The sequence below is a fragment of the Chrysemys picta genome, chromosome 22 (assembly GCF_011386835.1).
Source record: "Chrysemys picta bellii isolate R12L10 chromosome 22, ASM1138683v2, whole genome shotgun sequence".
NCBI lineage: Eukaryota > Metazoa > Chordata > Testudines > Emydidae > Chrysemys > Chrysemys picta.
The window spans coordinates 11,259,195-11,283,805 of record NC_088812.1 but is presented as its reverse complement, the minus strand read 5'-3'; the positions used below and the strand labels follow the sequence as shown (position 1 = coordinate 11,283,805).

The 24,611-nt window shown below is 51.0% G+C and overlaps 1 protein-coding gene and 1 long non-coding RNA gene across 9 annotated transcripts in view; one reads left to right on the top strand and one right to left on the bottom strand.

Annotated features, from left to right (window-relative positions):
• FIGNL2 (fidgetin like 2) overlaps positions 1-24,611 on the top strand; it is an 88,229-nt gene that overhangs the window by 53,576 nt on the left and 10,042 nt on the right. Inside the window, exon 1 of one of the 7 annotated variants that reach the window (XM_024110412.3) lies at positions 6,293-6,429. The exons of 5 other annotated variants lie outside the window; for them this stretch is intronic. The gene's annotated coding sequence lies outside the window, so the exon portion shown is untranslated. Of the gene's footprint in view, positions 1-6,292; positions 6,430-6,462; positions 6,760-24,611 lie in introns of those variants that run through there. One more of the 7 variants, XM_024110411.3, reaches the window with a different exon arrangement.
• On the bottom strand, positions 286-3,960 carry LOC122174395 (uncharacterized). Of its 2 annotated transcripts, none has more exons than XR_006176132.2 (4): positions 3,808-3,960; positions 2,562-2,650; positions 1,968-2,054; positions 286-1,569 (listed from the first exon to the last, which is right to left on the bottom strand). It is a non-coding gene; the product is annotated as an uncharacterized LOC122174395 (long non-coding RNA). The 2 variants fall into 2 exon arrangements; XR_006176133.2 differs by having other exon boundaries at positions 2,562-2,638.

The following is a 24,611-nucleotide window of genomic DNA, read 5'->3' as shown; positions in this document are numbered from 1 at the left end:
CTGGCCCAATCAATAGTGTCTTGCCAGTTGGACGGAGCCGCGCAGCCTCGCACGGCGCTGTGGGGTGTGGTACAGATTTTCACCCCATGATCCCACGGCACTGGGAAAGGGAGGCTGCTGTGGCCCTGTGGGGAAGTGCCTGAGTCAGAGGAGGTTGTGTCACCTATATTTGTGTGGTGTAAGGTCTGGAGTGGGGAGTCAGAACAGAGGCAATGACGGTGCTGCATTGCACTGTGTATTCTTATGGATGCCCACAGCAAACGATGGGGAAGGCAACTGGTGCTACGACTGGCAAACGCTACCTTTCTCCGATACAGAAATCTCAGCGTTCATGCATGCAGCTTGCAGGACAATCTGCAGTGAGCCCCAGTCATGGTCTGTATTTGGGGGAATACCGCCTATTCCACTCGAAAAGGGGGGTATTTATTGTCTTACATTGATGTTAGGGTGCAGTATAAAACCCTAGGGTAAGTGGACTCTAGTAGTGCTTAGAATCCTTGGTCAAGTTTGCCCCATAGTGCTGGGAGCTGCATAAATGTCTGGCAAATGACAGTCCCTGCTCCAAAGAACATACAGTCTAAAAGGACGATATTACATTTACCGGTGGGGGCACAGGACTGACCGCTGGATCTCCTGGGTTCTGTTCCTGCCTCTGCTGCTCATTGACAATAACAATTATATTGATGCAACACAGCGCTTCAAGCTTAACAGAATGTGAGCCAAGAATAAAGTGCCACCGCTTTGAAATAGAGACCGTTTTAGTGCAGAAGTGAAGGCGGAAGCCCTAAACAGCATGTGGGTGGGTGGGCGGTGAGAGAGGAAAGCTCAAAGGGGTTGTGTAAGATACCCCATAGCAAGGAAGAGCGTAAGGGTTGGGAAGCTCAAGGAGACATGATTCTTCATGCTCTGTGCGATTTGTAGTCAGATTTTCTAAAGAGCTTGGTTTCCAAGTACGCAGCGTTACCAACTTGATTTCATCGCGAGTCTTGCAATATTTAATGCTTTGCTTAAAGCCCCAGCTGTTGAAATCAGGAGATTGCATTAGAATCTCAGTTTTCATTTTGAACAGAAGTTTCTAGCCCTTGTAGTCGCAGAGAAAAGCTTGAAAATGAGAAAGAAATACATCCCCAAGGCTCGGAAACGTGAAAACGACTCAAAAGAACCACTGATTAAAAAAAAATTAATCTCATTTGGGATCTGACCAATGATTTTTTGAACACTTGACAGCACCAAATACCCAGTGTTCGTGAATGACATTGCAACAGTTTGGGCCAGGTTTTCACAAAAGCGCAGCCCCCACAATGCACTGAGCTCTCGTGAAAAATCTGGCCACTTATTTTGACGCCTAACTAGGAGCAATGGGAGTGCTGAGTACATCTGGAAAATTACGTGCCTCGGTTTCCCCAGTCTGTAAAATGGGAGTGAAAAAACAGCAGTGAGTGCTTTGAGATCCTCAGACAGTAGCTGGTGTGTAAATTCCAAAGGAGAATATTCTAGCGAATGGAATGGAAAAGCCGTTTGCGAATGGAGTGCTGCGGGGATCCCGGCTTTTCAGGCTGCCAGGATGGCCTGCAGAAAAGGAAAATGAGTCAGAAGGCTGGTGGGGAACAAAGGGTTCTTGGAGGGGCCTAACGCCTCCCAGAGGGAACTCATTACACTCTGCGAGGCTCCTGATGGGGGAGGCCGCAGGTGTCACTACCAGGGCCTGAACCACTGAGGAGTTGGAAGGAGTCGTGGGCTCTAGCACCTGGCAGGATCTAAGCCCCACGCCAGCCCTATGTCCCACCATTTCTCAGTGTGGGGCACGACCCCTGGGATGGGCATGAAGGATTCACTGAGGGACATGGAGGATCCATGAGTTGAGGTGGGTTAACGTACGTGTACGTGTGGGTGTGGGTGTGGGTGGGTGGTTTTCCTGAAGGGGGGGCTCGGTTTTCAAACACTCAGGAAATGCCGCTCTGACCTACCTGGGCAGACCGAACTGTGGGGTTGTACAGGGCCTAGCAGCGGGGCTCTGGTCAGAGGTTGGGTCCTTGGTCCATGGCACTATCGCACTACAAGTAAAACACAATTTCTCTAGCTAGAATGCTTGTCTGGCCCCCATCACCACGGTACCTGAGTGCCTCACAGCCTTTAACGTGCTTCTCTTCACAACCCCCCTGTGACCCAGGGCCAGGCTGCTATCCCCTTGGCACACGTGGGGCACAGAGACTAAGCGACTTCCCCAGGGTCACACGGGAAGTCAGTAGCAGAGCAAAGAACTGAATTGAATTTGAAATGATCAGAAACATTTTCAGTGACACAGACGCCTTCATCCCCGACATAACTGGAATCTCCCTCCCTCTCTGATCTAACCCTTGTTCGGCACCATTGCCTATTGCGTCCATTGCCGTAATATATCCGGGGATCGCTCTGCCATCTCTAAGTGACTTACACCGGGGATGTATTTATCCATGTAGACTTGGAGCTTGTCTAGACTAGGGAAATTAGCACCAGTCCAATTAACATGACTACATTAGTGAAAGTGGCACCATCTTGTGCCAGTACCATGCATTGCTTACCTTAGAAGTCAAATAGCAGGGGGTGTGATAGAAGTGTATCGAATACTGAATGGGCTAGAGCTTCTGTTCTCCTGGTCCTGTAATACAAGCTGAAGGAGACACTCCATGAAATTAAAAGGGGAAGAAGTTCAGAATGGATTAAATCCAATATGGTTTCACACATGGAATTAGGCTGTGGAACTCACTGCTGCAGGAGGTCATTGGGGACAAGAACGTAACAAGATTCCAGGACAGACTGGACATTAGTATGCCTACTGAGGAAATCCAGAGTTACCATAATTAATAACAAGCCATTTTGCAGAGGGGATATTGACTCTCCTGCTTCAGGGCTTAAACCAATGTTTCCTGATTAGGGAGCAGAGTGAGCCCTAATGTAGGGGCAGATTATCCCACATTTGCCTCCTGCACAGTTCTTACACCTTCCTCTGAAGCCTCTGGTGCTGCCCACTGTGGGAGACAGGACATGGGACTAGATGGACCTTGGGTTTGATCCACTTTGGCAAGTCCCATGTTTCTGTTTGCACTGGCTTTAAAATAGTCCTAGTGTTGAAGGGCTCAGCTTGTCCGTGCTTTGGAGCAGGGGCACTGTCTCTTCATCGCGTGTATGTGCAGCAGCCCACTCAAAGGGGCGCTGAGTCCCAGGTTTGAAACCTCTAGGAGCTGCTGCAATATTAATAATGAATTCGGTGATGTATGAACCCTTGTCTGCTACCACCCACCCTCCCCCCCAAATAAAAGATTCTGGCACGACGCCCTGTGACAGGTGAAAGGGCTACTTGAGAAAAGCGTGCTCTCATTTGACACAGGAAATCGGTGCGGGTTTCTAACAGGATCAATAATCCATCCTAGAAGGCATGTGGCTTCATCGCTCTGTTTGCCGCCCCCCTACCCTCCACTCCACACCCCCCTCCACGCCCCCCAAGCCTTGCCTATTCTTCCCCTGTATTAGCCTTTGGGCTTTGTTAGTTGCAGGTTGAGTGGTTCAAATGTGTTAATTCCCTCCCTTGGGTCTCTGTCCAGTGTTTGTAAATTCCCAGAGACGGGCTGTCATTGGCTCGCACAGCACAATGAATACGCAGAGGGGGCTGCTGCGCTGGGTCCTGCGATCCAAGCGGCTGCTTGTTAATTCGTTAGGATAACAGGGCTGCAAACAGCTCCCTCCCCCCACCCCAAAAACTCTGCTAGGACTGATGGGGACTTTTCCTCTCTCATCCTCCAGGGTCAATTCTCCACCTACTGACTGTACCTTGACATGGTGCGTGTTGCCTTTTGAATATCCCTCATGCTTTGCTGGGCACCAGTCCCTGAGCTTTTAGTGGCAGGAGGAATCGTAGGCAGCTCATCGAGTGATACAGTTGCTGTCTGGGTCTCGAGAATATCTCCTGACCTGGCAGATTCCAAGATGGGGAGGGAGCTTGGTTGTTGTTTAATAGGGTAAACCCAACCCAGAGTGGTGAATGGATTCTCCGAGCCAACAGAGACCCTGCCTGCATTAAGGAAATTCACGTGGGCAGAACCCCACTGTTATGCCTACCTCGCTGCAAAGCTGTAATGTGGCCGTGCTGCATAGGTGCGTAGCCGGGCAGCTTCGCCCTGTCACATACCAAAATGAACTGCCTCAGTGTGAGTCCCTTTGTGCTTGTGTCTGTCTGCATTTGGGGGCGTCCCTGGTGTGATTCCAAGGCTGTCATGACACCGGCACAAATTTCCTTAATGAGGGAAGTGGAGCTGGTCATAATTTTATGTTAAATGCTTTTGACTGTGAAAATAGGCTTTGTTGTCCAAACAGAAATGTATGTGGGAAATCTCCACTTTCAGTCAATGTTCAGGGGCGGTTAATCGACAAACAGAAATCCTTGCGGTCCTTCCAACCCTATGATTTCTATGGACATTTTTTTAATGTTGTTGTATTTTTTTACTTTATTTATTCAGGTTTTTGGCAACTGAAGGATTTTGGTTTTCCTCAGAAATTTAATGGGGTAAATCCAGAAGTAGCTGCATTAAAAGCCAATTGACTTACTCTGGATTAACACCTACGTACCTGAGATCAGAACCAACCCAAAGCCCCAATCAGTCTCCTGCAGGATGACCTGGGCCCTTGTTTAACCTCTTCATTTCTTTTTGGGGGTAATAAATAAATACCAGGGAAAATCCTGCTGTCTTTACTCAGGCAAAATTTTCATTGTCATTGTTCAGGGTTCCAGCTGCACGACTTTATTGACAGACAGAGGATTTAAAATGGCATCTTCAGTTAGTTTAAAATGTTCCAAAGGGGGAGGGGGGTTACTTTATTTTAAAACCGAAAGGTGCAGTGTGACCTTGCTTAGCTGAGCGTCAGTTGTCCCCGCTCTCTGTTACCTGAACCGTTGGCCTCTGAGGTGTCTCCGTTGCAGTGAAAACTACCTTGATTCGCTGAGTTTATTCAGTCCCCCTCCCAGTGTTTTTTCAGTTAATCAGACTTGCGCTGATTTAGGATCCATTACAAGAGATTCAAGGGGTCTTGGTCACCATCCTGTTAGCCCCTGGCCAGGTCACAAACCCAGCTCCGTTAGATCGAGGAGCAGGGGTTTTAACCGTGTTCTAAAACTGGGCAAGCGCCTTTAGAAGGTGACAAGAGCTGCCGGTGCCAGAGACTGGAACCTTTTCTGCAAACTAGAAGCATGTTGTGCCTGCCTCCGGGGATAACTGTGATGCAGGCTGGCCCTGGACTCCATTGTTGTGGGGTAGATGGATGCTGAGGTTTAGGTAGGGTTGCCAACTTTCTAATGGCACAAAACTGAACACCCTAGCCCCGCCCCTTCCTGAGGCCCTGCCAGGGATGAGGAGGTTCAGGAGGGGGCTCCAGGTTGGGGGGGTGTCTCAGGGCTGGGGCAGGGGGTTGAGGCTCGAAGTTGGGGCGTGGGCTTACCTGGGGCATCTCCCGGTCAGCGGTACGGGGGTGGGGGGGAGGGGCGCTAAGGCAGGCTGCCTGCCTGTCCTGACCCCGTGTTGCACACGCCCCGGAAGCAGCCGACAGGCCCGACGCTATTAGGTGGAGGGGGGGCAGGAGGCGCCGCGCGCTGCTCTCGCCCGCTGCTGGCACAGTCCCCCCCAGCTCCCATTGGCCGGTTTCCGGCCAATGGGAGTGCGGAGCCGGTGTTCGGGGCTGGGGCAGCACGCAGAGCCCCATGGCTCCCCTGCCTAGGAGCCGGGCTTACTGGGGTGCAGCGTGGTGCCCCAGGACAGGCAGGGACTAGTCCGCCTTAGCCCCGCAGCACCGCCGACCGTACCTTTAACGGCCCAGTCGGCGATGTTGATCGGAGCCGCCAGGGTCCCTTTTCAGGTGTGCTGGTCGAAAACCGGATACCTGGTCACCCTAGGGCCGGCTTAGGCCTTCAAAGCTGCCTGGGGGAATCCAGCACCCTGAATCCCTCCATCCCTGTTTTGTGTTTCTAGTTTTACCAATTCAGCTGAGCTTGTCAGGCGAAGGGAAAGTCACTGCAGTGAGTAGAGTGAGCAGAAAGGGGTGTGTGGGGTGTGCGTGTGGGGCGGTGTGCGGGGGGTGCTGCAGAAATAGGAAATGTTTATACATGCAGAGAGGGCTGGAGTGACGCTGCTGCTCTTGGGAGTTAGCATTTTTCTCATTCTTTAGCGTTCACACACAGGCTCTCTGTCTCTCACCCGCACACAGCACTAGACCCCACCCCCACCGGTTCCAGAGCTCATTTCCCGCTGGGGTTATTTACAGCCCATGAAATCCAGGTTACTCCCAGCTCAGAAGCAACCAGCCTCCCACTCCTGGAATGGTCCGCGGACTAACGAGGGCCCTGCGGAAAGACTGCAGCTCTCTGCCCTGCTAGGAGCTTCAGCGGCTATTTACCATGCTGGAGTACGTAGGCACCATGTTTCCTCCTCTCGGGGCTCAGCGAGAGGGCCAGCGGGGGCTGCTCTGTACCAGAGGCATGTGAGGGACAGGTTGGAGTTCTTGGGTCGAGCCCCCGCTGCTCTTGTGCGGTGGAATGTAGCCAGCAGCTGCAGGACTCAGCCGCGGCCACACAAAGCACTTTCCCAGACACGCCTTCAGTGGTTCCTGGTGGTTTGAAACAGTTGAATTGGAGAACCGGAGGGTGGTGATGTGGGCCAGCCTGCTCCTGAGTGGACCCGTCCCTGCCCGCGAGCTCAGCTTTGAGGCAGGCAGACCGGCCACACTGGAAAGCAGGTAAATGCCTCACGGTGCACACTCCCCATGGGCCACGCCATAGAGCAGGATTCTGCTGCCAGGTCCAGTCTCTCTGTGCTGCTCTGGCTGCAAGAGGAGAATTGCCCAGCGCAGGCCTGCTGTGTGAGACCCTGTGCTGCCCTCCCCCACGAACCCCTCGGCGGGGGGCATGACAGGGCACACAGGCCCCTCGCCTGGTGCTACAGAGGCTCTGGGCGGCTCAGGGCAGCAACGGAGCCCCCCAGAGACTGCCACCAGTTAGCGCACCCCCAGCTGTGGTCAGTCCAGTCCCTGGCACAGCTCGGCGTCCCCAGGGCACAATGGCGGCTTAAAGCCACTTCCCCAGGGCTGCTTCTTGAGGAGGGCCAGCGTGGCATTGTAGCGTTTAGCACCGGGCCCCTGGATTCTGCTCCCAGCCCTGCCCCTGCCCCTGGCTGACCTCAGCCAAGTCACCAAGGCCTGTGTTTGCAAAAGTAACCGCCAAGTTAGCTGGCCCACCTGGAGGCACCTGGGGCCGGCTTTCTGAGGGGCTGGGCACCCACAGCTCCGACTGACTTCGTTTGGAGTGCTGGGTGGACATGTGAAATTAGAGGTCCCTTTCAGAAATGTAGCGTCTCTCTCCGCCTCCATTTCCCGTCCGTCCAGTGGGGATAACCCTCAGTCTGTGTTTGTCGGGGCGTTGTCGTGCTGCCCTGTGGAACTCGGCCTGTTCTGTACCGCAGTAACTATTCTGTTCTACCCAGGTTCCCATCACGGTGGAATCTGTCTGCCTTCTGGCCAGGCTCGAAGTGATGTGACGAACGTCTGTCCTGTGGGGGTCATCCTCTCTGCCCTCCACTCCCCAGTGGGAGGATTGGGGGGCAGAGTGTCTTGTTTTGTTGGGGTCTTGATTCTGTGAGAACCTAGAGGTCTCCTGCTCATCTCCTTCAACTGGTGCCTCAAAAGCACATGTCCAGGTGGAGTCGCACATGTCCAGTCTAATGCTGTGGGGCTGAGTGATCTGATCTTTGAGGACTTTGCCAGGTGCTCAGAATCCACTGTGCTTTAGATCTCATGTAATGCGATAAGTGGCAACCTTGTTAGCACATGTCTGCGCACAGCGGATGGGTTTAGTTCTGTCCCGCTTCAGGCTGTCAGCGTAGCAATAACCTAGGAATCTGTGGGTGTTCCTTGGCCTGTAGCTGGTCATATTTTAGCTTTTCATTTAAGAGCCTCTTTCATCCTGAATGCCCCCTGCAAACTGCCATTAGATTAACACAGCACCCCTGAAATCTATCCAGCCCTGGGGTGGAGGACCGCCATTCCCTGCTGGACAATAGGAATAGTTTGCACTCCGGTTGCACCTCTTATCAGAGAGTCTCCAAGTGCTTTGCAAAGGTTAGCTGAGCCTTGCAACACCCTGTGAGGTAGGCAGTATTATTTAGTATCATCCCTTTTCTTACCAATGAAGAGACTGAGACCCGTGAAGAAACTTGCCCAAGGTGGCGCACAAACTCAGTGGCAGAGCTTGGAATGGAACCCAGGAGTCCTGACGCCTGGTGCTCTGGCTGCTAGATGCGCTCTCGTTCTCCAGAACGGAGCGTGGGCAGGGGCGCTGAGGAGGGCATGGGAACTCCTTAACGTCCACCTGGAGCAGCCAGCACCTTGGCTTTTAAGGTCTCAACTGGATGATTGACACACAAGACGGAAGGGCCAACCCAAGGCAAATGTGCCACTGACATCCCGCTTTCACGTTTGTTGAGATCTTACGTGGCGCAGAGGCCTGGTGCACAGGTGTGAATTTCACCCACGATGCATTGCATGTCACCAAGCCTTTACCTCTCTTGGAAGGAAGAAGGGCAGGGCGGGGCCCCTGTGGTTTTGGACAGCCGAGGAGCATGTCGGGTTAGAGGAGCATCTGTCCACTGAAGACCACACCCTTCCTTTTGTGTAGTGATAACACTTGGATCATTTGTTTCCATGCAAGTAGGGCACTGAGATGCCTTCAAGCCACCCCCATCTCCAGGCTGGAGAGTGACTGTGCCCATGTGCCCCCAGAACCCCAGTTTGCAGGCACAGATCTGCTCTCCTTTATTCGAGTCCTGGCCGCTGCACACGCTTCCGCTCACAAAGTGCAAGGGGCAGTTCAGGAGGCTGCTCGGACCATTCTCAGCCCTTTCGGTTAATACAACGAGGAGGTGAAACCAAGAGAACAATGGGAATGTTTAGCAGTGAAATGCAGAGGGAGTAGATTCCTCTCCCTCCCTCCCCCCAGCCTTCAGAACTGTCCCCTTCTTCCAGTCATCCCCGTAATGGAGGGTTTTCCGCTGCTCCTGCCATATGTGCTCCACATTGCGGCCGTGCTGGTGAAGGACGCGTGGGAGCGAAGGCTTCGGGGGAGCGTTTTACCCTCCGCTGAGCCGCTTGGCTGTCTCCAGTCAGAGTGCTGCAGAATTAAATTATCGGTTTAAATGACATAATTGACTCAAGGAAAGGCACAAGCGGAACAAACATTAGGGGGATATAGATACAATCTTCCCTGAGCCCAGGGGTGATCTGGGGATGTTATGTTGGGTAACTTGCACTTGCATTTGGTGCCCTTCTCCGGAGACTCTGAAAGCATTTGACAAACATCCGTTACACTTGCAAGGCAGGCCCCGGTCTAGGGTGACCAGACAGCAAGTGTGAAAAATTGGGATGGGGGTGGGGGGTAATAGGCGCATATATAAGAAAAAGACCCAAAAATCGGGACTGTCCCTATAAAATCGGGACATCTGGTCACCCTACCCCTGTCGCACTTTCCCCATTGTGCTTAGCCATGGTCAGTCAGCGAGCCAGTAGCAGGGAGAGGCTTAGAACCCAGGAGTGCTGAGGGCCTCCCCGCTGTACCCCACTAGACCCCACACCCCTCCCAGCACTGGTGATAGAACCCAGGAGTCCTGACCCTCAGCCCTCTTGCTGTAACCACTAGACTTCACTTCCCTCCCAGAGCTAGGAATAGAACCCAGGAGTCCTAACTCCCCGACCAAGTTCATTTTAGTCAAGTGCCTTTGAGAGGCTTGGATGAAAGGGCCGTAGACATGCAAAGTTTTTTTACCAAAAACATCTGATCAGTTGAGCCGTCAATTGCATTTACTGCAAGTGCGTGGAGCCTGAATTAGGCCATCTCTGCACAATTTAACCAAATCCGTTTCTAAACCAGTGCAGAGTGTATAGACGAGGCCATGGGGACATATTGCAGCCATTTCATTGTTCATGAGGTTTCTTGCCTTTTTAATTCCCACTGAATTCCCGAGGCAATATCCCCTATTCCGCTGGTCCCTAGTGCTTGCTGGTGAAGATGTGTTCTGGGGCGTGTCACTTCGTTAGTGTGGGCTTCTCTGGGTGTCGTGTGCTCTTGCGCCTGTTTTTGAAGGGATTGCTGGGTTTACATGGCTATTACATACGTCAGGGTTTTCAGTGTGATGATATTTTCCCCATGAAGGATCCATTCCGAGGTATCCTCCTGCCTCTGCCTGCTACCACGTTTCTGCCTCTGGGATAAAATTAACCCCTGTCCAGAAGGGTCTGGCAAAACTCTGATTTGAGGGGTAAGCAGGACTCGAATGGTGCATCAGCTGGCGGGCGAGAGGGGAAATGACTTGCCCCAGGGCACGCAGCAAGTTGGTGGCAGAGCTGGAAATAGGATTTAGATCCCCCGACTTGCAGTCCGGCTCTAGGCCATGCCAGTGCCTATGGATGGCCTGATTCTGAGGGGTGCTGGATTCCCACCGTGCCCACTGGTGTCTCAAGATCGTACTAAGTTGTGGGTCCCTTAGTCACAGCCGAGTGCTCAGCATCTCCCTGCCCCCTCGCTGTGCATGGAGCCGTATGGGGCATACGGGAAGACGTGGCTTGCAGTCCAAGCTGCATGGTTCAGAGAGACAATGCAAGCTGTCCAGTGACCAGAGGTTGGAAGTCTCCGAGCAGAGCGATGGACGTGCTTTTGGAGGGCAGTTCTGGTTTAACAATTGGCCCAAGAAGCCAGTGCCTCAGATAGCAGCTGCCGGTTTTGCAGACCAAGGAGATTTGCATAGTTTGGAGATGCAACCAGGCTGCTTATCCGAACTACCAGCTCTCAGCTGTCTGCAGTCTAGTGTCTGGCCCCGTCAGTGTGCTGGGGTCAGGAAAAAGGCCTGGGGACAGATCCTTAGCTGGTGTAAATCTTCATTGCCATTAGCAGAGCTACCTCCATGTATGCAGGGCCGGCTCCAGGCACCAGCTTAACAAGCAGGTGCTTGGGGCGGCCACGGGAGAGGGGCGGCACCTGCGGCAATTTGGGGGCGGCAGGTCCCTCACTCCCTCTAGGAGCGAAGGACCTGCCGCTGAACTGCCGCCGCCGATCGCGATTTGCTTGGGGCGGCAGAAATGCTGGAGCCGGCCCTGCACGTATGCCAGCTGGAAGCCTGGCCCCTGGAGATGTCGCTCGGCACTGGTGCCACCCTGCCCCATACAGCACATGCCCAGGGGTGCTGCCGCCTCTGGGTTCTGTGGAGAGCTCGGTCATCGTTGTGCCGATTGTGTGCCAGTTGAGTTAATCTGACCTTCTGACCTTTTTATGAGGCCACGTCTGTTTGGGGAAATTGTTTTGCTGATTAGAAATGGATTTTCCTCTCTCTAACTTAATCCTCTGAAATGGGGTGTTTGGGGTTAGGCCTTGTGCATCTCGGGCATAATGTCAGATCCATGCCCTGGGGACCTCGTCTCTCTTCAGGGGCTGGAATGTCCATCAAGGGATACCGTCCTCAGGCGGATCCTGGCCCCATCAGAGTCCCTGGAACTGGGGTGGCCTTGCTGGGATCTGAGAGCTAATAAAATTCTGAGATTCCTCCCACCCCTTGCTCAGGTTTCTGTGGTTGCCCCATCCGAGAGCCTCCTGCGGTGGAGTCCCCGTCCCATGTGCTGGGGAGTAACCCTGGTGGCATCAGGAGACGTGGGTGAATCGAGAGGCGTGTGAGCCCAGTCCGTTGGGGAGACTGGACAGGGATCTGCAGGCAGATAGTTCTCGAAGCAGAGCTGCCAGCCAGGAGCAGAGTGCAAGGCACTTGGGGGTGGAGAAGGTGCCCCGTGCCCTACTGGGAACAGGGCATGGACACACATTGAGCTACTGGGCCAGCCTGGGAAACCTGCTCTGCATTCAGTAACGGGGGAGGGATAGCTCAGGAGTTTGAGTATTGGCCTGCTTAAACCCAGGGTTGTGAGTTCAATCCTTGAGGGGGCCACTTAGGGATCTGGGGCAAAAAAAAATAGTTGGGGATTGGCCCTGCTTTGAGCAGGGGGTTGGACTAGATGACTTCCTGAGGTCTCTTCCAACCCTGATATTCTATGGCTCTATGAGCCATTCCACCATCTTTCCAGCTGGGAGGGCAGCCAAGTGAGTGGCACAGATCTGGCAGTGCCAGCTTAACACCACTCAGGGTTTCCTCTAGGCACTGGAAATCCCCAGCTGCTCCCTTCGGGCAGTTTGCCTGCTGCACGAGCAGTGGGGCAGGCTGGGGATGGTGAGTTTAGCCCCTGGTATTGTCCTTCGTGTGTGTGGCTACTAGAGAATCTGGAACGCAGCTGTGTCGGCTGACCCCGCGCTGCGTGGTTCTGTGGCGGAGCACGGGCTGCCTCCTTGAACTGTGCCGTGAAACTCGGCACTGTCAAAGGCTTCAGCGGCAGGCACAGTGGGTGCCGCTGAAGCACAGTACCAAGAAAAAGCTCTGTGTAGACAAGGCCTCCAGGAACTGGTTTCCTGCTCCAGCCCTCCGGCCCGATCCTGCCCTCAGAGGCGCATGCGTGTGCGTGGACGCCGTTAGCTGATCTGGGGACTGCGATATCCAGCAGCCTCGGTCTTAAAGCAGGCCAGCTGCAGTGTTCAGCATTACCAGCTACCGGGCATCTTTTCATTCTGTCTCCCAGGGAAGGAGTCGCCGAAGCTGCCCCGGCTTCCTGTCCCCGGATGCTTTTAAAATAGTGGGGCCTGATCCTTGTCCTGGCCCATCTGCATGAGGGTGGGTTTCGGGTCCCTAATGCCCTTCTGTGCCCTCCACAGTCTGCCTGGTCTCCACATCCCACGTGCTTGCCCTGGCTCTCGCGTGATCTGGGTCAGCTGTAAGCCTCGGTGTCTGTGTGAACTGCCGGGACCCGTTTCCGTCTGCATTGGGCTGCTCTTCTTTGATATTTCTAATTTTCAGGACTCTCCAAAGCCTGCTTATAAATAACCGTGTGTAGAAACTTGAGCCCCAGGGCAGTGCGTCTCCCAGACTTGATCTAGTGCTTTCCCGATGGGTACTTCCACCCAAATCCTCCATTTCAGCCTTTTTTATATGGCTTCTTGTCAGCTGAGCCATGCCAGCCCCACCCTGCTGGATTACCTGGGGTTAGAGGCTGAAAACGGCAGAGTTTGCAAACTTCCTGCCGGAAAATAAGAAGGAATCAGAGCAACAGTCGAATAAAAAACTGTTGCCTGCCCTGGGAGTGGGGAGTGCTGCCTGAGAGAAATCACCACGAGACCGTGCACGTCTGACATGTGTGCATTGACCAACGGGAGGAGGGCATTGTGTCCCTCTTTAGTAACCTGGCCTGGTCCACCTTCCTCTTTTATTAATATTTAAAAGAACCTTGCAATGTCATGCTGAAAAGTTGCCAGGCCAGACACCGTCTACTTGCCTGGCCTCCACCAGAACGCGCACCAAGAAAGCCATGATATGCCTCAGGCAAGTGGAATTTTGCAAAGCTGCATTGCAGGGACACGCTGGGTTAGACCCAATATTCAGGGTCTGCTTCTCCAGCATATTAGACCAGTTTTCTGTTTCTGTAACAACGTTGACAATGCAGTTATACCTGAGTAAAGGATTGGGGCCTTGTGATCCTCAACTGGGGTAAATGGGTGCAGTTTCATTCACACTAGCTGAGGACCTGGTCCTTTGTGTTTCCTGTATGGTTGAGATCCCAAACTCTGCAGCATTGGGCTTGTGCAGGAGAACCAGGAAATGGCAAGTGACGGGAAACAGCAGGTCTGTTTTGAGTCTTGCTTACGGTGGTGTTACTTCTGATTTACACCAGGATAAATGAGAGACCAATAAATCTCAGTGGGTCTGATTTAACCCTCACTTGCACTGGTTTAAATCTGGCATTAACTCCATTTCAGTTGATGGAATTGCACTGGTTTTATACTACCGCGGTATTGTACATTAACTTATAAATTAAATTAATGGAGATATCCCATCTCCTAGAACTGGAAGGGACCTTGAAAGGTCATCGAGTCCAGCCCCCTGCCTTCACTAGCAGGACCAAGTACTGATTTTGCCCCAGATCCCTAAGTGGCCCCCCTCAAGGATTGAACTCACAACCCTGGGTTTAGCAGGCCAATGCTCAAACCACTGAGCTATCCCTCCCTCCCAAAAGTCTCCTCTCATTGTCCCATGAAATGTTGCAAAGTGAGCAAGCAGCACCAATGGTGCAAGTATTGGCAGCATTCCTTTAAAATGCAGGTGATCGGGACTGCCGATTTACTTCTAACTGCTCCGAAGGGCTAATCCGTCCTGGGCTGCGAGTGTCAGGCTCCCGGTGAAGTCGTGCCTGCGTCCGTTATTTGGGCTAAAGCTCGTGTGAGTTCGACTCCAGTTTGAGGTACAAACAAAGGAAAATAGGTGATCTAAAAATCACAAGGCAGGCTTCAAAAATCATGAGATTTTACAAACTAATAATAATTTTGAGGTGGTTTTTATTTGCATCCTGGTTGTTGAAGCACAAGGGTTTGTGACCTTAAGCCTTACCCCACCACCAGGACGGCTAGAAAGTTCCTTTTTAAAAGTTCAAAGAAAAGCTGGAATTCTCACAATCACTTGAGTCCAGAAGATGGAGTGTTAAGAAATATGCCAAAAATCACAAGAGCTGGTGACACTGACACCTGATTTCTCACATTTTTTTATTCACTTCTGGGCTTTTGGGGGGGGGGGATTTTTTCCCACCTCCTAATCCAGTTTAAAATTCTGGAGCTTGGAACAACATTCCTAAAATTCATTATTTATTATTTCCTTATTGCTTTATTAACAATCTCTGTGTTTAATCACCAATAGCTTCTAGTCCTATGGATTCCCAGATGAGGCCCCATCCCCGGTTCTGCATGGTCTCTCGCTCTCTCTGAGTTACATTTAGCTAAGATTATCTGGTCTCGGCCTGACAGATGGGTGCGGCTCAGCTGCCGCCAGTCCGAATGGATACATATTAATTTTTCATTTGCCGGACGGATACTGAAACGGCACAGATGGGAAATGGCCTATTGGTCAGTCTCCATTTTGTAGTGTTGTCCAGCTGCTCTGCGCTTGATATATGAGTGGGCAGAGTGGACACTACAGAGCCCTCGGCTCACCGAGGGAGCCCTGTTCTGGGCAGTGACGGCTCCTTGGGGGTGATTGGAGTTAGCCTAAATCCTTTTAACATATGTACATTGACCCTGCTTTGATTGGAAAACCATCCTTTCCTTTTGTCAACATCACTTAGGAGGGGGTGGACAATGCAGGAGACAAAGGGAAGCAGATCCCTGATGGATTTGGTGAACAGGCCAAATTTGTACCTCGATATCCAGCGTTGTAAACCTTGGAATTCATTTCATAGCAATAGACCAGATTGCAAAAAATCAGCTCCCATGACTCGGATTTGTTATTGTTTGGTTTTGTGGTTTAACATCTAACCTCTCCAGTTCTTTTGCAAATTTTTTTTAATGTATTCATAGTTTTAATGATAAGAATACAGTAAGGGTGGGTTTTTTGTTTTGTTTTTCTACCAGTTGCATTTGAACAATAACCGACATACAGTCTGCTCTAATATATTTGGTGGTGGTCTCACGAAACATAATGTTGACGGCCATATATAAAAATAAAACACTGTACTCTGCTCTGTTCACCTCTAGTACTTCCGCATCTGCTTTGGAGCCAGATGCTCCATTGGTATAAATCAGAGAAGCTGCCGTGACTTCAGTGGAGTTACGCTGATTAACACCGTTGGAGGCGCTGACACCATGTCTTCAGAATACTGAGGAGTGTGTGTGTTTTAAATAACAGGTTTATCTTTATTTTCTTTATCTTCTGGGTGATTGTGGAGGAGACCGTATGCTGTAGTGCTGGTGGAGAGGCAAAGCGGAGTGCAGAGATGAAACTTTGAAGATACAGCTCCACGTTGTAGGGGAGGTAGAAGAAGGCGGTGGTGCAGTTTTCATACTTGCAGTTATGGATAAGTGGCCATTAAACACAGAACTTTATTTTTTTAAACAAACCTGAAGAATATTAGGGCGTTAGGATGAAAAAACATGGCTTTTGCACATCCCAGCCACCCGTTGGCTTATAGCTGCTGGGGAGATATTGATGGAAAACGTTTCCTTTTAATAGACTGGGACAGACAGGAAGCTTTGCCCTTTCTGCAAAATTCCCTGCAGAATTAAAAATTCTGCTTAGTGACAATCACTCCTGATTTACACCAGCATGAGTGAGAGCAGGATCAGGCCCAGGGTGTGAGTGAGTTTTTTTGCAATGGTGCCGGAAACGTATCCATTTTTTAAACCGCGGCTAAGGTTTAATGATGCCACCCGCTACTTGGGTGACCTTGGGTGAGTCATTTCCCCAGCTCTGGAATGAGGTTTGTAATACCGACCGGCCCCAGAGGGGCGTTGGGAAGGTTAGTGCATCCATGTGTGTAAAGTGCTTTTAGACCTCAGTCGCCACAGGAGAGCAGAGCGCTCAGGCATTGTGACAGATCACGGGGCAGAGGCCCTGCAGCAGCTGAGCCCAGCTCACGGCTGGGGAGTTACCCTGATGCAGCTGCCACAAGACTTGGCAGTGTAGCTAAACCAGTGCAAACACCTAGTGTGGACGTGCTGTACTGCTGTAAAATGGGGCTTATGTTGGTATGTCACCACAACAAGCTGCACTACCAAGGGTTTGTCTATCCGGCACATTACTGCATGACAAGATGGTGCATTGTAGATTCACACCCTGATTTGCTGCACAGTAACTTGCCACGTAGACAAGCTCTTAGGGTTTGTACGAGCCTAACTGTGTAGACACGTTTACATCCATGTGAATTTCTTTCACGTAGGTGGGGCCAACTGCATCACATTTTGTGGGCGCTTTGCTAAGCAGCTGGTCTGGGATCTTAGATACCGTGGTGATGAGAGAACCTGGAACAGATCAGTGTCTAGTGTGCATGTGCCCCGTACAGGGAAAGCCAAAGACCGAGGGCAGGTCTTCGCTACAGGGGGGGGGGGTCGATTTAAGATACGCAAATTCAGCTATGCGAATAGCGTAGCTGAATTCGACGTATCGGAGCCGACTTACCCCGCTATGAGGACGGCGGCAAAATCGACCTCCGCGGCTCCCCGTCGACGGCGCTTACTCCTACCTCCGCTGGTGGAGTAAGCGCGTTGATTCGGGGATCGATTGTCGCGTCCCGACGAGATGCGATAAATCGATCCCCGAGAGATCGATTTCTACCCGCCGATTCAGGCGGGTAGTGTAGACCTAGCCCCAGGGTTTGTTACCACTGTAAAGAAATGCTGCACGTCGATTTGCTTTTGGGGAGCAGGAAGAAACTAAAGGTTATGTAACTTGCAGCTCAAATCTTGCTGTCCCACCAGCGCTGTTCCCAGCTCTGATTTGTCCGGCACTGGGGGGGATGTGTTAAATCGTCTGGTGCCGTGTTCATTTTCTGGGCACTGTTTGGGTCTAACATTTACATGTTAATTGCCCCAAACTCCAGCTGGGCTCTTCCTGTTTCTGATATCCTGTTTGATCCTAGCGATTCTGTAATCCAATAAACATGCCATTTGCCAGCCCAGATTACACCAATGGGTCAGGGAGTCTGGCATCTTGCCTCGCAGCAAGATGTGACCTGGGAAAGAGAGAATATCTGCCCTGCCCCTTTGTAATGCCATAAGCCAACTGATGCCATGAAGCAGGAGCTCTGCTTGTCCTAGTTGATAGCGATTAGTCTCATGAACCTTTTTTTTTTTTTAACCCTCCATCTGGGGTGGTGATTATTTATCCTGCTGCCTGATTTGCAGGGCTGTACGCTGTGTTAGGGACTGGAGTTTTTCTCGTCTCCGATTGCCAGGGTATTGCGTTCCAGCGGAGAAGCGGTGGTTTTTTCCTCCCCATAAACGCTAGAGGGAGCAGTGGGCAGGTTTTCCTGGAGCTGGACTGGTTTTGCGGAGAGGTGACGGGTGGTCACTAAAGGGAGATCATCTGAGGGGCATGCGTCCCCTTTTGTATCTCATTCCTCGGTGATCTTTAAAGGGGCTCATGTGCCCCCTCCCCGCCCCACTGCTCAGCCAGTTGCAGATTGGATTCAGATCCTGTCACTCTGCGATTCTCAGCCTGAGGGGGCTGCTGTTGTATTTTCCCCCATCTCTGCCTTCTGCGTCTGCACCGAACTGGTTCCTCACCGGGCTGCTGGGTCGCTGTATCTTCCAGGGGAGATGCAGGCTGAGGACGTGGTCGCTCCTGGCCGTTGAAGATCCCATAGCAGGGCAGGGCGTTAACCCTAGTGGCCCCGCTGATTTCATCCTGTTTCTCCAGAGGGGGCTGCCTTTCAGTGGTGGGCAAAGTGATCCCCCTGTAGCCCTTCCATGGGGAGGTTGTGAGGTTTCATTCATTATTTGCAAAGCCTTTCTCAGACCCGTGTAGGCCACGTTTTATTACTATTGTTGTTTTGTGTGCGTGTTGCTCTCAGTCTCACCCGCCCTGTGGAATATAATCCCTCGTGCTTCTGCTGTTGGGTAATCAGCGTTGCCTGCTTTCCAATCCCCCTTTCATCTTCCCTGGAGTTTGCTCCCTCCCTTCCCCCTCCTCCTCTAATGTCACTCGTTCGTTTTCACTAGAAACGCGGCGCTCAGCATTTCCATGGGGAAGCCGATCTCCAGCGGCTCCAGGTTTCAGTTCGAGGGAGCTCTGCAGATCCAGTCCCTGGCCGTTGGATTGCTCTTAGGGGCAGGAGAGGCTGTGTACTGCAAAGCATCAGTAGGGCCAGAGCCTCAGTCAGTGTGACTAACGTCCATGGAACTACGCCCGTTTACACCTGGATGAGGATCTGGGCCACCGTGGGTGTTGGTCTAGTGTGTGTGTACACGTTCTGTGCAGTGTACTAGTGTGTAGAGCTGTGTGTTGTATGTGTGCGCAAATATTCATGTTGTGTGTGTATGTAGAAACCCAGGCTGGGCATACAGGGGGTTTATTAGATCGTCTGAGGGGTTTGCATTGTGGGCCTTCCGCCAGGGCCGGTTGTTGCTTGGGCTGGACGGGGGAGTAAAGCCTGGTGGCTGTTTGTGAAATAACGCGCCTGGGATTTTTCCGTTTGGACACAGAGGGCTGGTGGATCAGGGCAGCAGCCCAGGCTGAGCAGTAAAGGGGGTGTTGGGGGGGGGGACAGAGCGCTCCCCACCTCAAACACTGAACAGTTGGACACTCTCTGTGCACCCTCGTTGTGCACAGTTAAAAAGCCCCCTAACAAAAGCCCAGTTCAGCGTTGCTGCTGAATAGATTAACAAGATTTCCATAATTAGTGCGCCGGGGAACAATAGGATTCTCCTTTGCCCAGCCCCCCTCCCTCCTTTTGTCTTGTGCCTTAGATAATGGAGAAGCAGGGAGGGTGGGAAACTGACATGCCATTTGGTCACTGGACAGTAATTTTCTCACACTGCCGAAGGGGAGCATTGAAACATCTGTCCTCTCTGAAAGCTTATTCACGTTACATTTCAAACCCATGACAACTTCTGTGCCTGCCAGCCCTGGCCCCCACTCCCTCCCTCCTTCCCGCCCTCACTTTTCTTATTTTTAAGGGCATGGGTTTTGGTTTTGGTTTTAGTTTTTGCTTTGGCCCTTTCCCCAAATGCCTTTCGAACCCCACATTGAAACAGATCGTATGGATGCATTTTTCCCTTTGTGTTTTTTTTAGTTGTGTTTTGTGTTACTCTTCACACCGATACTCAGTATAACTACACTTCATGATGACAATAATTCTGACACCAGCCAAATTCCAGAGCCTCTGAAGTTTGCCTGCAGAAACTTTGTTCTGCGTGTCTACAACACCTAACACAAAGGAGTTCTGCTCCGTGCACTAGCACAGAGCAAGTAATTAGAATAGAATCAGGCAGTCCTCTTTGCGTGTGCAAATATTGGGTGTGTGCAGTTGAAAAGATGCTCTGGGAAAATCAGATCCACTTTGTGCTTGGAAAACCACCTCTGCAATAGATCCCGATCCTGCAGCCACCCTGTGTTTGAGGAATTCCTGGGAAATCAGTCAGTTCCAGGCATGGAGCAACTCCGCGAACAGCCGCATAAAAAATATTTTTTTCTCTGTGCTTCTATAAATCCAACCCCTTTGACTCCCTGGACATGCAGGGATTGGCAAGTGTGGATGCTGCTGCAGGATTGGGACCTGGTTTGTCCTTAAGAGGCGTAAGCCACATAAACACATACCAGTTTCTGCCCACACACTTCTGACCTCTTAGTAAGACCTACAGTTACTGGCTGAGAGCCACTGCTCACCATTCCTGACCCTGGGTCTGTTCCTGAACAAGTCTCTGACACGTTCTGATAACATTTGAAGAAATAAATGATAAATGGTGGGAGTCGTTGATTTTTAAGGGCTGATGGGCCTTTGGGCGTGAATGCCGTAGGGCTGGTGTACATGCATACACACGTGTGTGCGCAAACACAAACAAACCTGCATCAAAACAACCACCTGGGTTCACACCTTGAGCTATTTCTCTGTAAGTCTGCTTAAAGACACTCTTAATTTGTAATAAACTGTCCTGCTTCCACTCAGCTTCTCCACATTTGCACTAAAATAACAAAAGGAGTGAATTAAAAGCAGTTTGTGTGTAGACCAGCTCTGAGGGGTTTGTGCCCAAAAGTCCCTGGAGGTGTTTACACCTCGCTCGGTGCTATCTAAATGAAATAGAATTAAGCATAAAGTCAGTGAAACATGGCCCAGAATACAGAGCCCTGAACCCAAGTGTTAAAACTCAGACGGACTAAGTGAGACATTCTGATAATCCAACACAAACTGAAGCAAAATAATCCCTTCACCGTTATTCCAAGGGTAAAAAAGTTGTGTTCTAAACTCGGGTTAGCTAATGCGGGTTAAAACAGCAGTGAAGAGACAGCTTTTAACTCAGGTTAACAACTCGAATTAACCCCCCTGCTCCCCTCTAGGGGGCGCTAACCAAAGTTAAAAACAGAGTTGCTGCATCTTCAGGGCTGTTTTCTCTCAAAGTAGCTCACGTGAATTAAGGACTCACTTTTTCTGCAGTGTAGATGACCCCTGAGTGACAGAATGATCCCTTGAATGAAAATCTCTTATTTCATTTGTAAAACAGTCACTCTCTGGAAATGGGGTCGTGGAGAGAGACTTCCAGTTTTAGATGCAATTTCCTTGTGTCTTTGGCCGTGTTTGGAAAGACATAGGCTAGGGCTTTTGCATTGTTTGATTCTGTGGGGAAAAGCAATGCCCTCCCTCAAAGAACTTAATTTCCTTAATGCCCCTTGTCATCATTTGTGTGGTATTTTCCTTGTAACCCCAAACCAGCTCTATCTAATCATTTTACTCGGGAGGGGGCAGATACTAGAAGTCTTCTGGTCATAAACTTGAAAAATTGCCAGATCCATATTTCTCTACATTAAATAAGTGGATGGATGCAAGAGAGAAAATTACCACTTAAGCTGATCACTCGATATTAGGAACGATGAGTTTACTTTTCTGATTAAGCAATTAATTCAGCGAATCTGAGCTCTGGTGTTTGTAAGGCAGAACTTGAAAACAGTGCATGCGTTTTCCAGCTATTTGAAATTAGAAAGAAAGAACGAACAAACTTTGGAACGACATCTACTATAGTATCAGTGCATTATATGCACGTTCTGTACAAACATAAGTGATATTAACAGGTCTGGGGGCCTCAAGAGAGAGAATGTGACAGCAAAGAAACTGGCACTCTAAGGAGAACCTCGGGAGATAGACATGGCTTTTGTCTCTTGAAGGTTATTAAAATATATGACCATGGAGTCTATGAGCAATATCCCAGCTTAAAGGAAGGGACTCAGTCTGTGCCATCAGAGCTCATTAGTGTTATTTGTCTTAGAGTAATGCACAGTTTGGGGCCCCATTGTGATGGGTGCTGTACAAAGACGCAGTGAGAGAGTCCCTAACCCCAGATACCCTGGCGATAGAATAATCTAAGGTAAATCCACTTGATTAGGTCCCAAAATGCACTTTCCTTAGAATCCTATGTATGGTCTTCCCTGGGCAGTGCTATAGGACCATGTATGTAATATATTCCCTGTCCTCCACATTTTAAATCAGATTTTCGGCCCAGAGCGGAGTAAAAATCATGTATCGAGACTGCTTTATGGGCTCACGTCCTTTGCAGGCACAGTTCGCTGTTCCGCACCTCCAGAATTGGGTTTTGTGGATCAAAGGCAGTATGCATCAGACCATCGATCACTTTATAATATGCCCTTTTCCTCTGTTGCAATCAATGGGGAAAACCCGCTCACACAATTAAAACCCAACTCCAGCTAGGCAGGAGACATGCGGCATTTCTAGAGGATTTCTGTGTAGTTCCGTCTAGGGATTTTTGGGGAGGGGGCCTAAATGTGGTTGGTGCCTCTTCAAGGGCCCAGTCCTGCCAAGGGTCGGGTCCTTGTTGATGTAGCAGGAGTGTAGAGTGCTCAGCACACAGTGCACTGCTGTGAGCTCTGTCTTTTTCTGTCTGTACCACGCCCAGCACAGCAGGGTCCTGGTCCGTGACTGGGGCTTCTCAGCCTTCCTGCAGCACCAATAATAAATAATAGAGAGTCACCATCAAGGCAGCGCTGCTAATGCAGCTCCTATTTTCTGATGTCTCTGCAGCAGTGCTGCCTTGACGGTGCGTCTTAAGCCGTTGGCTGGATCTCCCTGGGACCCAGCCCTGCGCAATCCTGGTTAATGGGTTACCGTGATTAAACGATAACGCTCGAGGGCCTGGTACTTTATTCTGTCTTTTAAAAACGTCCTCCTTGTTCCTCCACGTCTCATGCTTCCTCCTGAAATTCACTTTTTCTTTTTAATCACTTCCTGCTGCCTCGTGCTCCCGATCGAAGGGGGATGGTTTCCTCCCCCCTCCAACCATACTTAGTGCTGTGCTTGGAAAAAATCAGCTGCAAGAAGGGAAGTTTATTGGAAAGCACTCGCCTTTGTGTTCATTAAAAAAGGGTCCTTTTCCCGCGGGCTGCCTTTGCTGTCTCTGTCTGACCGTTTACCTATCGGTGGTGCTTTAATAATGGCAAGTAAATGCAGAGAGGATGTCAAATAAAGCCACGCAAAGCTGCCATTTAAATCCTCTTGTGTAAGTTTGATATCCAAAGTGGAAGCACAAATGCCATATAAGTCAATTAAATCATTAAGTAATCTAATTGTGCTGTGGCCACAAAGTGGCTTAAAGGCTGAGAGAGGCAAGTGAATGGTGTGTCCAGAACCCTCCCAGCCCCCACTTTAGCATTCCCCCGAGGCCTTTGTGAATGAGTAAAGGGGGAGGGAAGTTAGGGAAGGGGTGGAGGTTGGTGGTGAGAACATACACACACAAGAACAACAATGGACAATAGAGAGAGAGCGAGAGAGCCTGCGCGCCCATGCACTATGATCAGCGTCCCAAAGGCCCCCTTCTCCTGGCCTTGAAATTTTGGAATTTGCTTTGCACTTAGCAAGGCTCCCTGTCTGTCTTTGTTCATTAGCTCAGAAGAAGGAGAACAGTGCAATTAAAGTCACTTAAGTCAAAAGAAGGGCGATGTGCTGTTCGCATTCCTCCAGCACGGCTCGCCCTGGATTCTTCCATTGTGTGCCACTTTTCCCTGGTGCATTCCTGGGCCAGAGACCCTCACTCCATTCCGGGGAGAATTAGTGGGCCTGAGTCATGCTGCTGGGGCGAGTCAGTGGAGACAAACAAGGGTAAAACCCGTGTCAGGGAAGCTTGCTGTGTGTATGTGGATCCATGCAATGTATGTCATCCGTATCCCACTGCTCAGAGACCGCACCATCCAGGGCTCTAAATTCTGTTCCAACTCACTGGGCTAGGCACTCAGCTAGTGGAAATCAGCCATAACTCCACTGATTTCCATGGAGTCGGTGAGGGTCTGGTGCATTTTCTTCCACAAGGACACTAACGCTGGGCTTGCCATATAAAGCCAGTGGCTGCATGCTAGCGCACAGGGGTCTGCTTTGTTTTTTCAAGGCTGCTTCATTATCAAGGAGCCCCGGTTACCCTGCAAGGGGACCCCACTAGTCTGATTCTCCTCCTGCACGTGTCAGTTGATCCGAATCACTAGCGTTCGCCAGGTGAAACAAGGAGGTGATGTCACTATTGGGCCCCATATTTATATATTGCTAAAGGGCCTGGACCTGCGGGTCCGGCAAAGTCCAGAGGAGACAAGGGTGCTCCGCACCTGTCAGGATTGGGCCCCTCGGTTCCCGCCCGTGTAAAATCCTGCTGGAAGCTGTGTGAGTTGCTATCCCATGCAGGTGCCTGGAGTGAAAAACATCCCTCTGGGATGCACGACGCTAGGCGGCACGGCGCATAGGCGCCGACTTTCTCTGTTCCTGCGGGGTGCTTGACCCCTGCTCCACCCCAGACCCTGCCCCCACTTCCCCCCTTCCCCCAAGCTTCCACCCCAACCCCTCCTCTTCCTCCCCTGCTCTTCCCCCGCCCCTCCAGCACCTCCTGCATGCGGCTGGACAGCTGGTCGTGGAAGGAGGGAGGCGCTGGGAGGGAGGGGGAGGAGTTGATCGGCGGGGCTGCTGGTGGGTGCTGAACACCCACTATT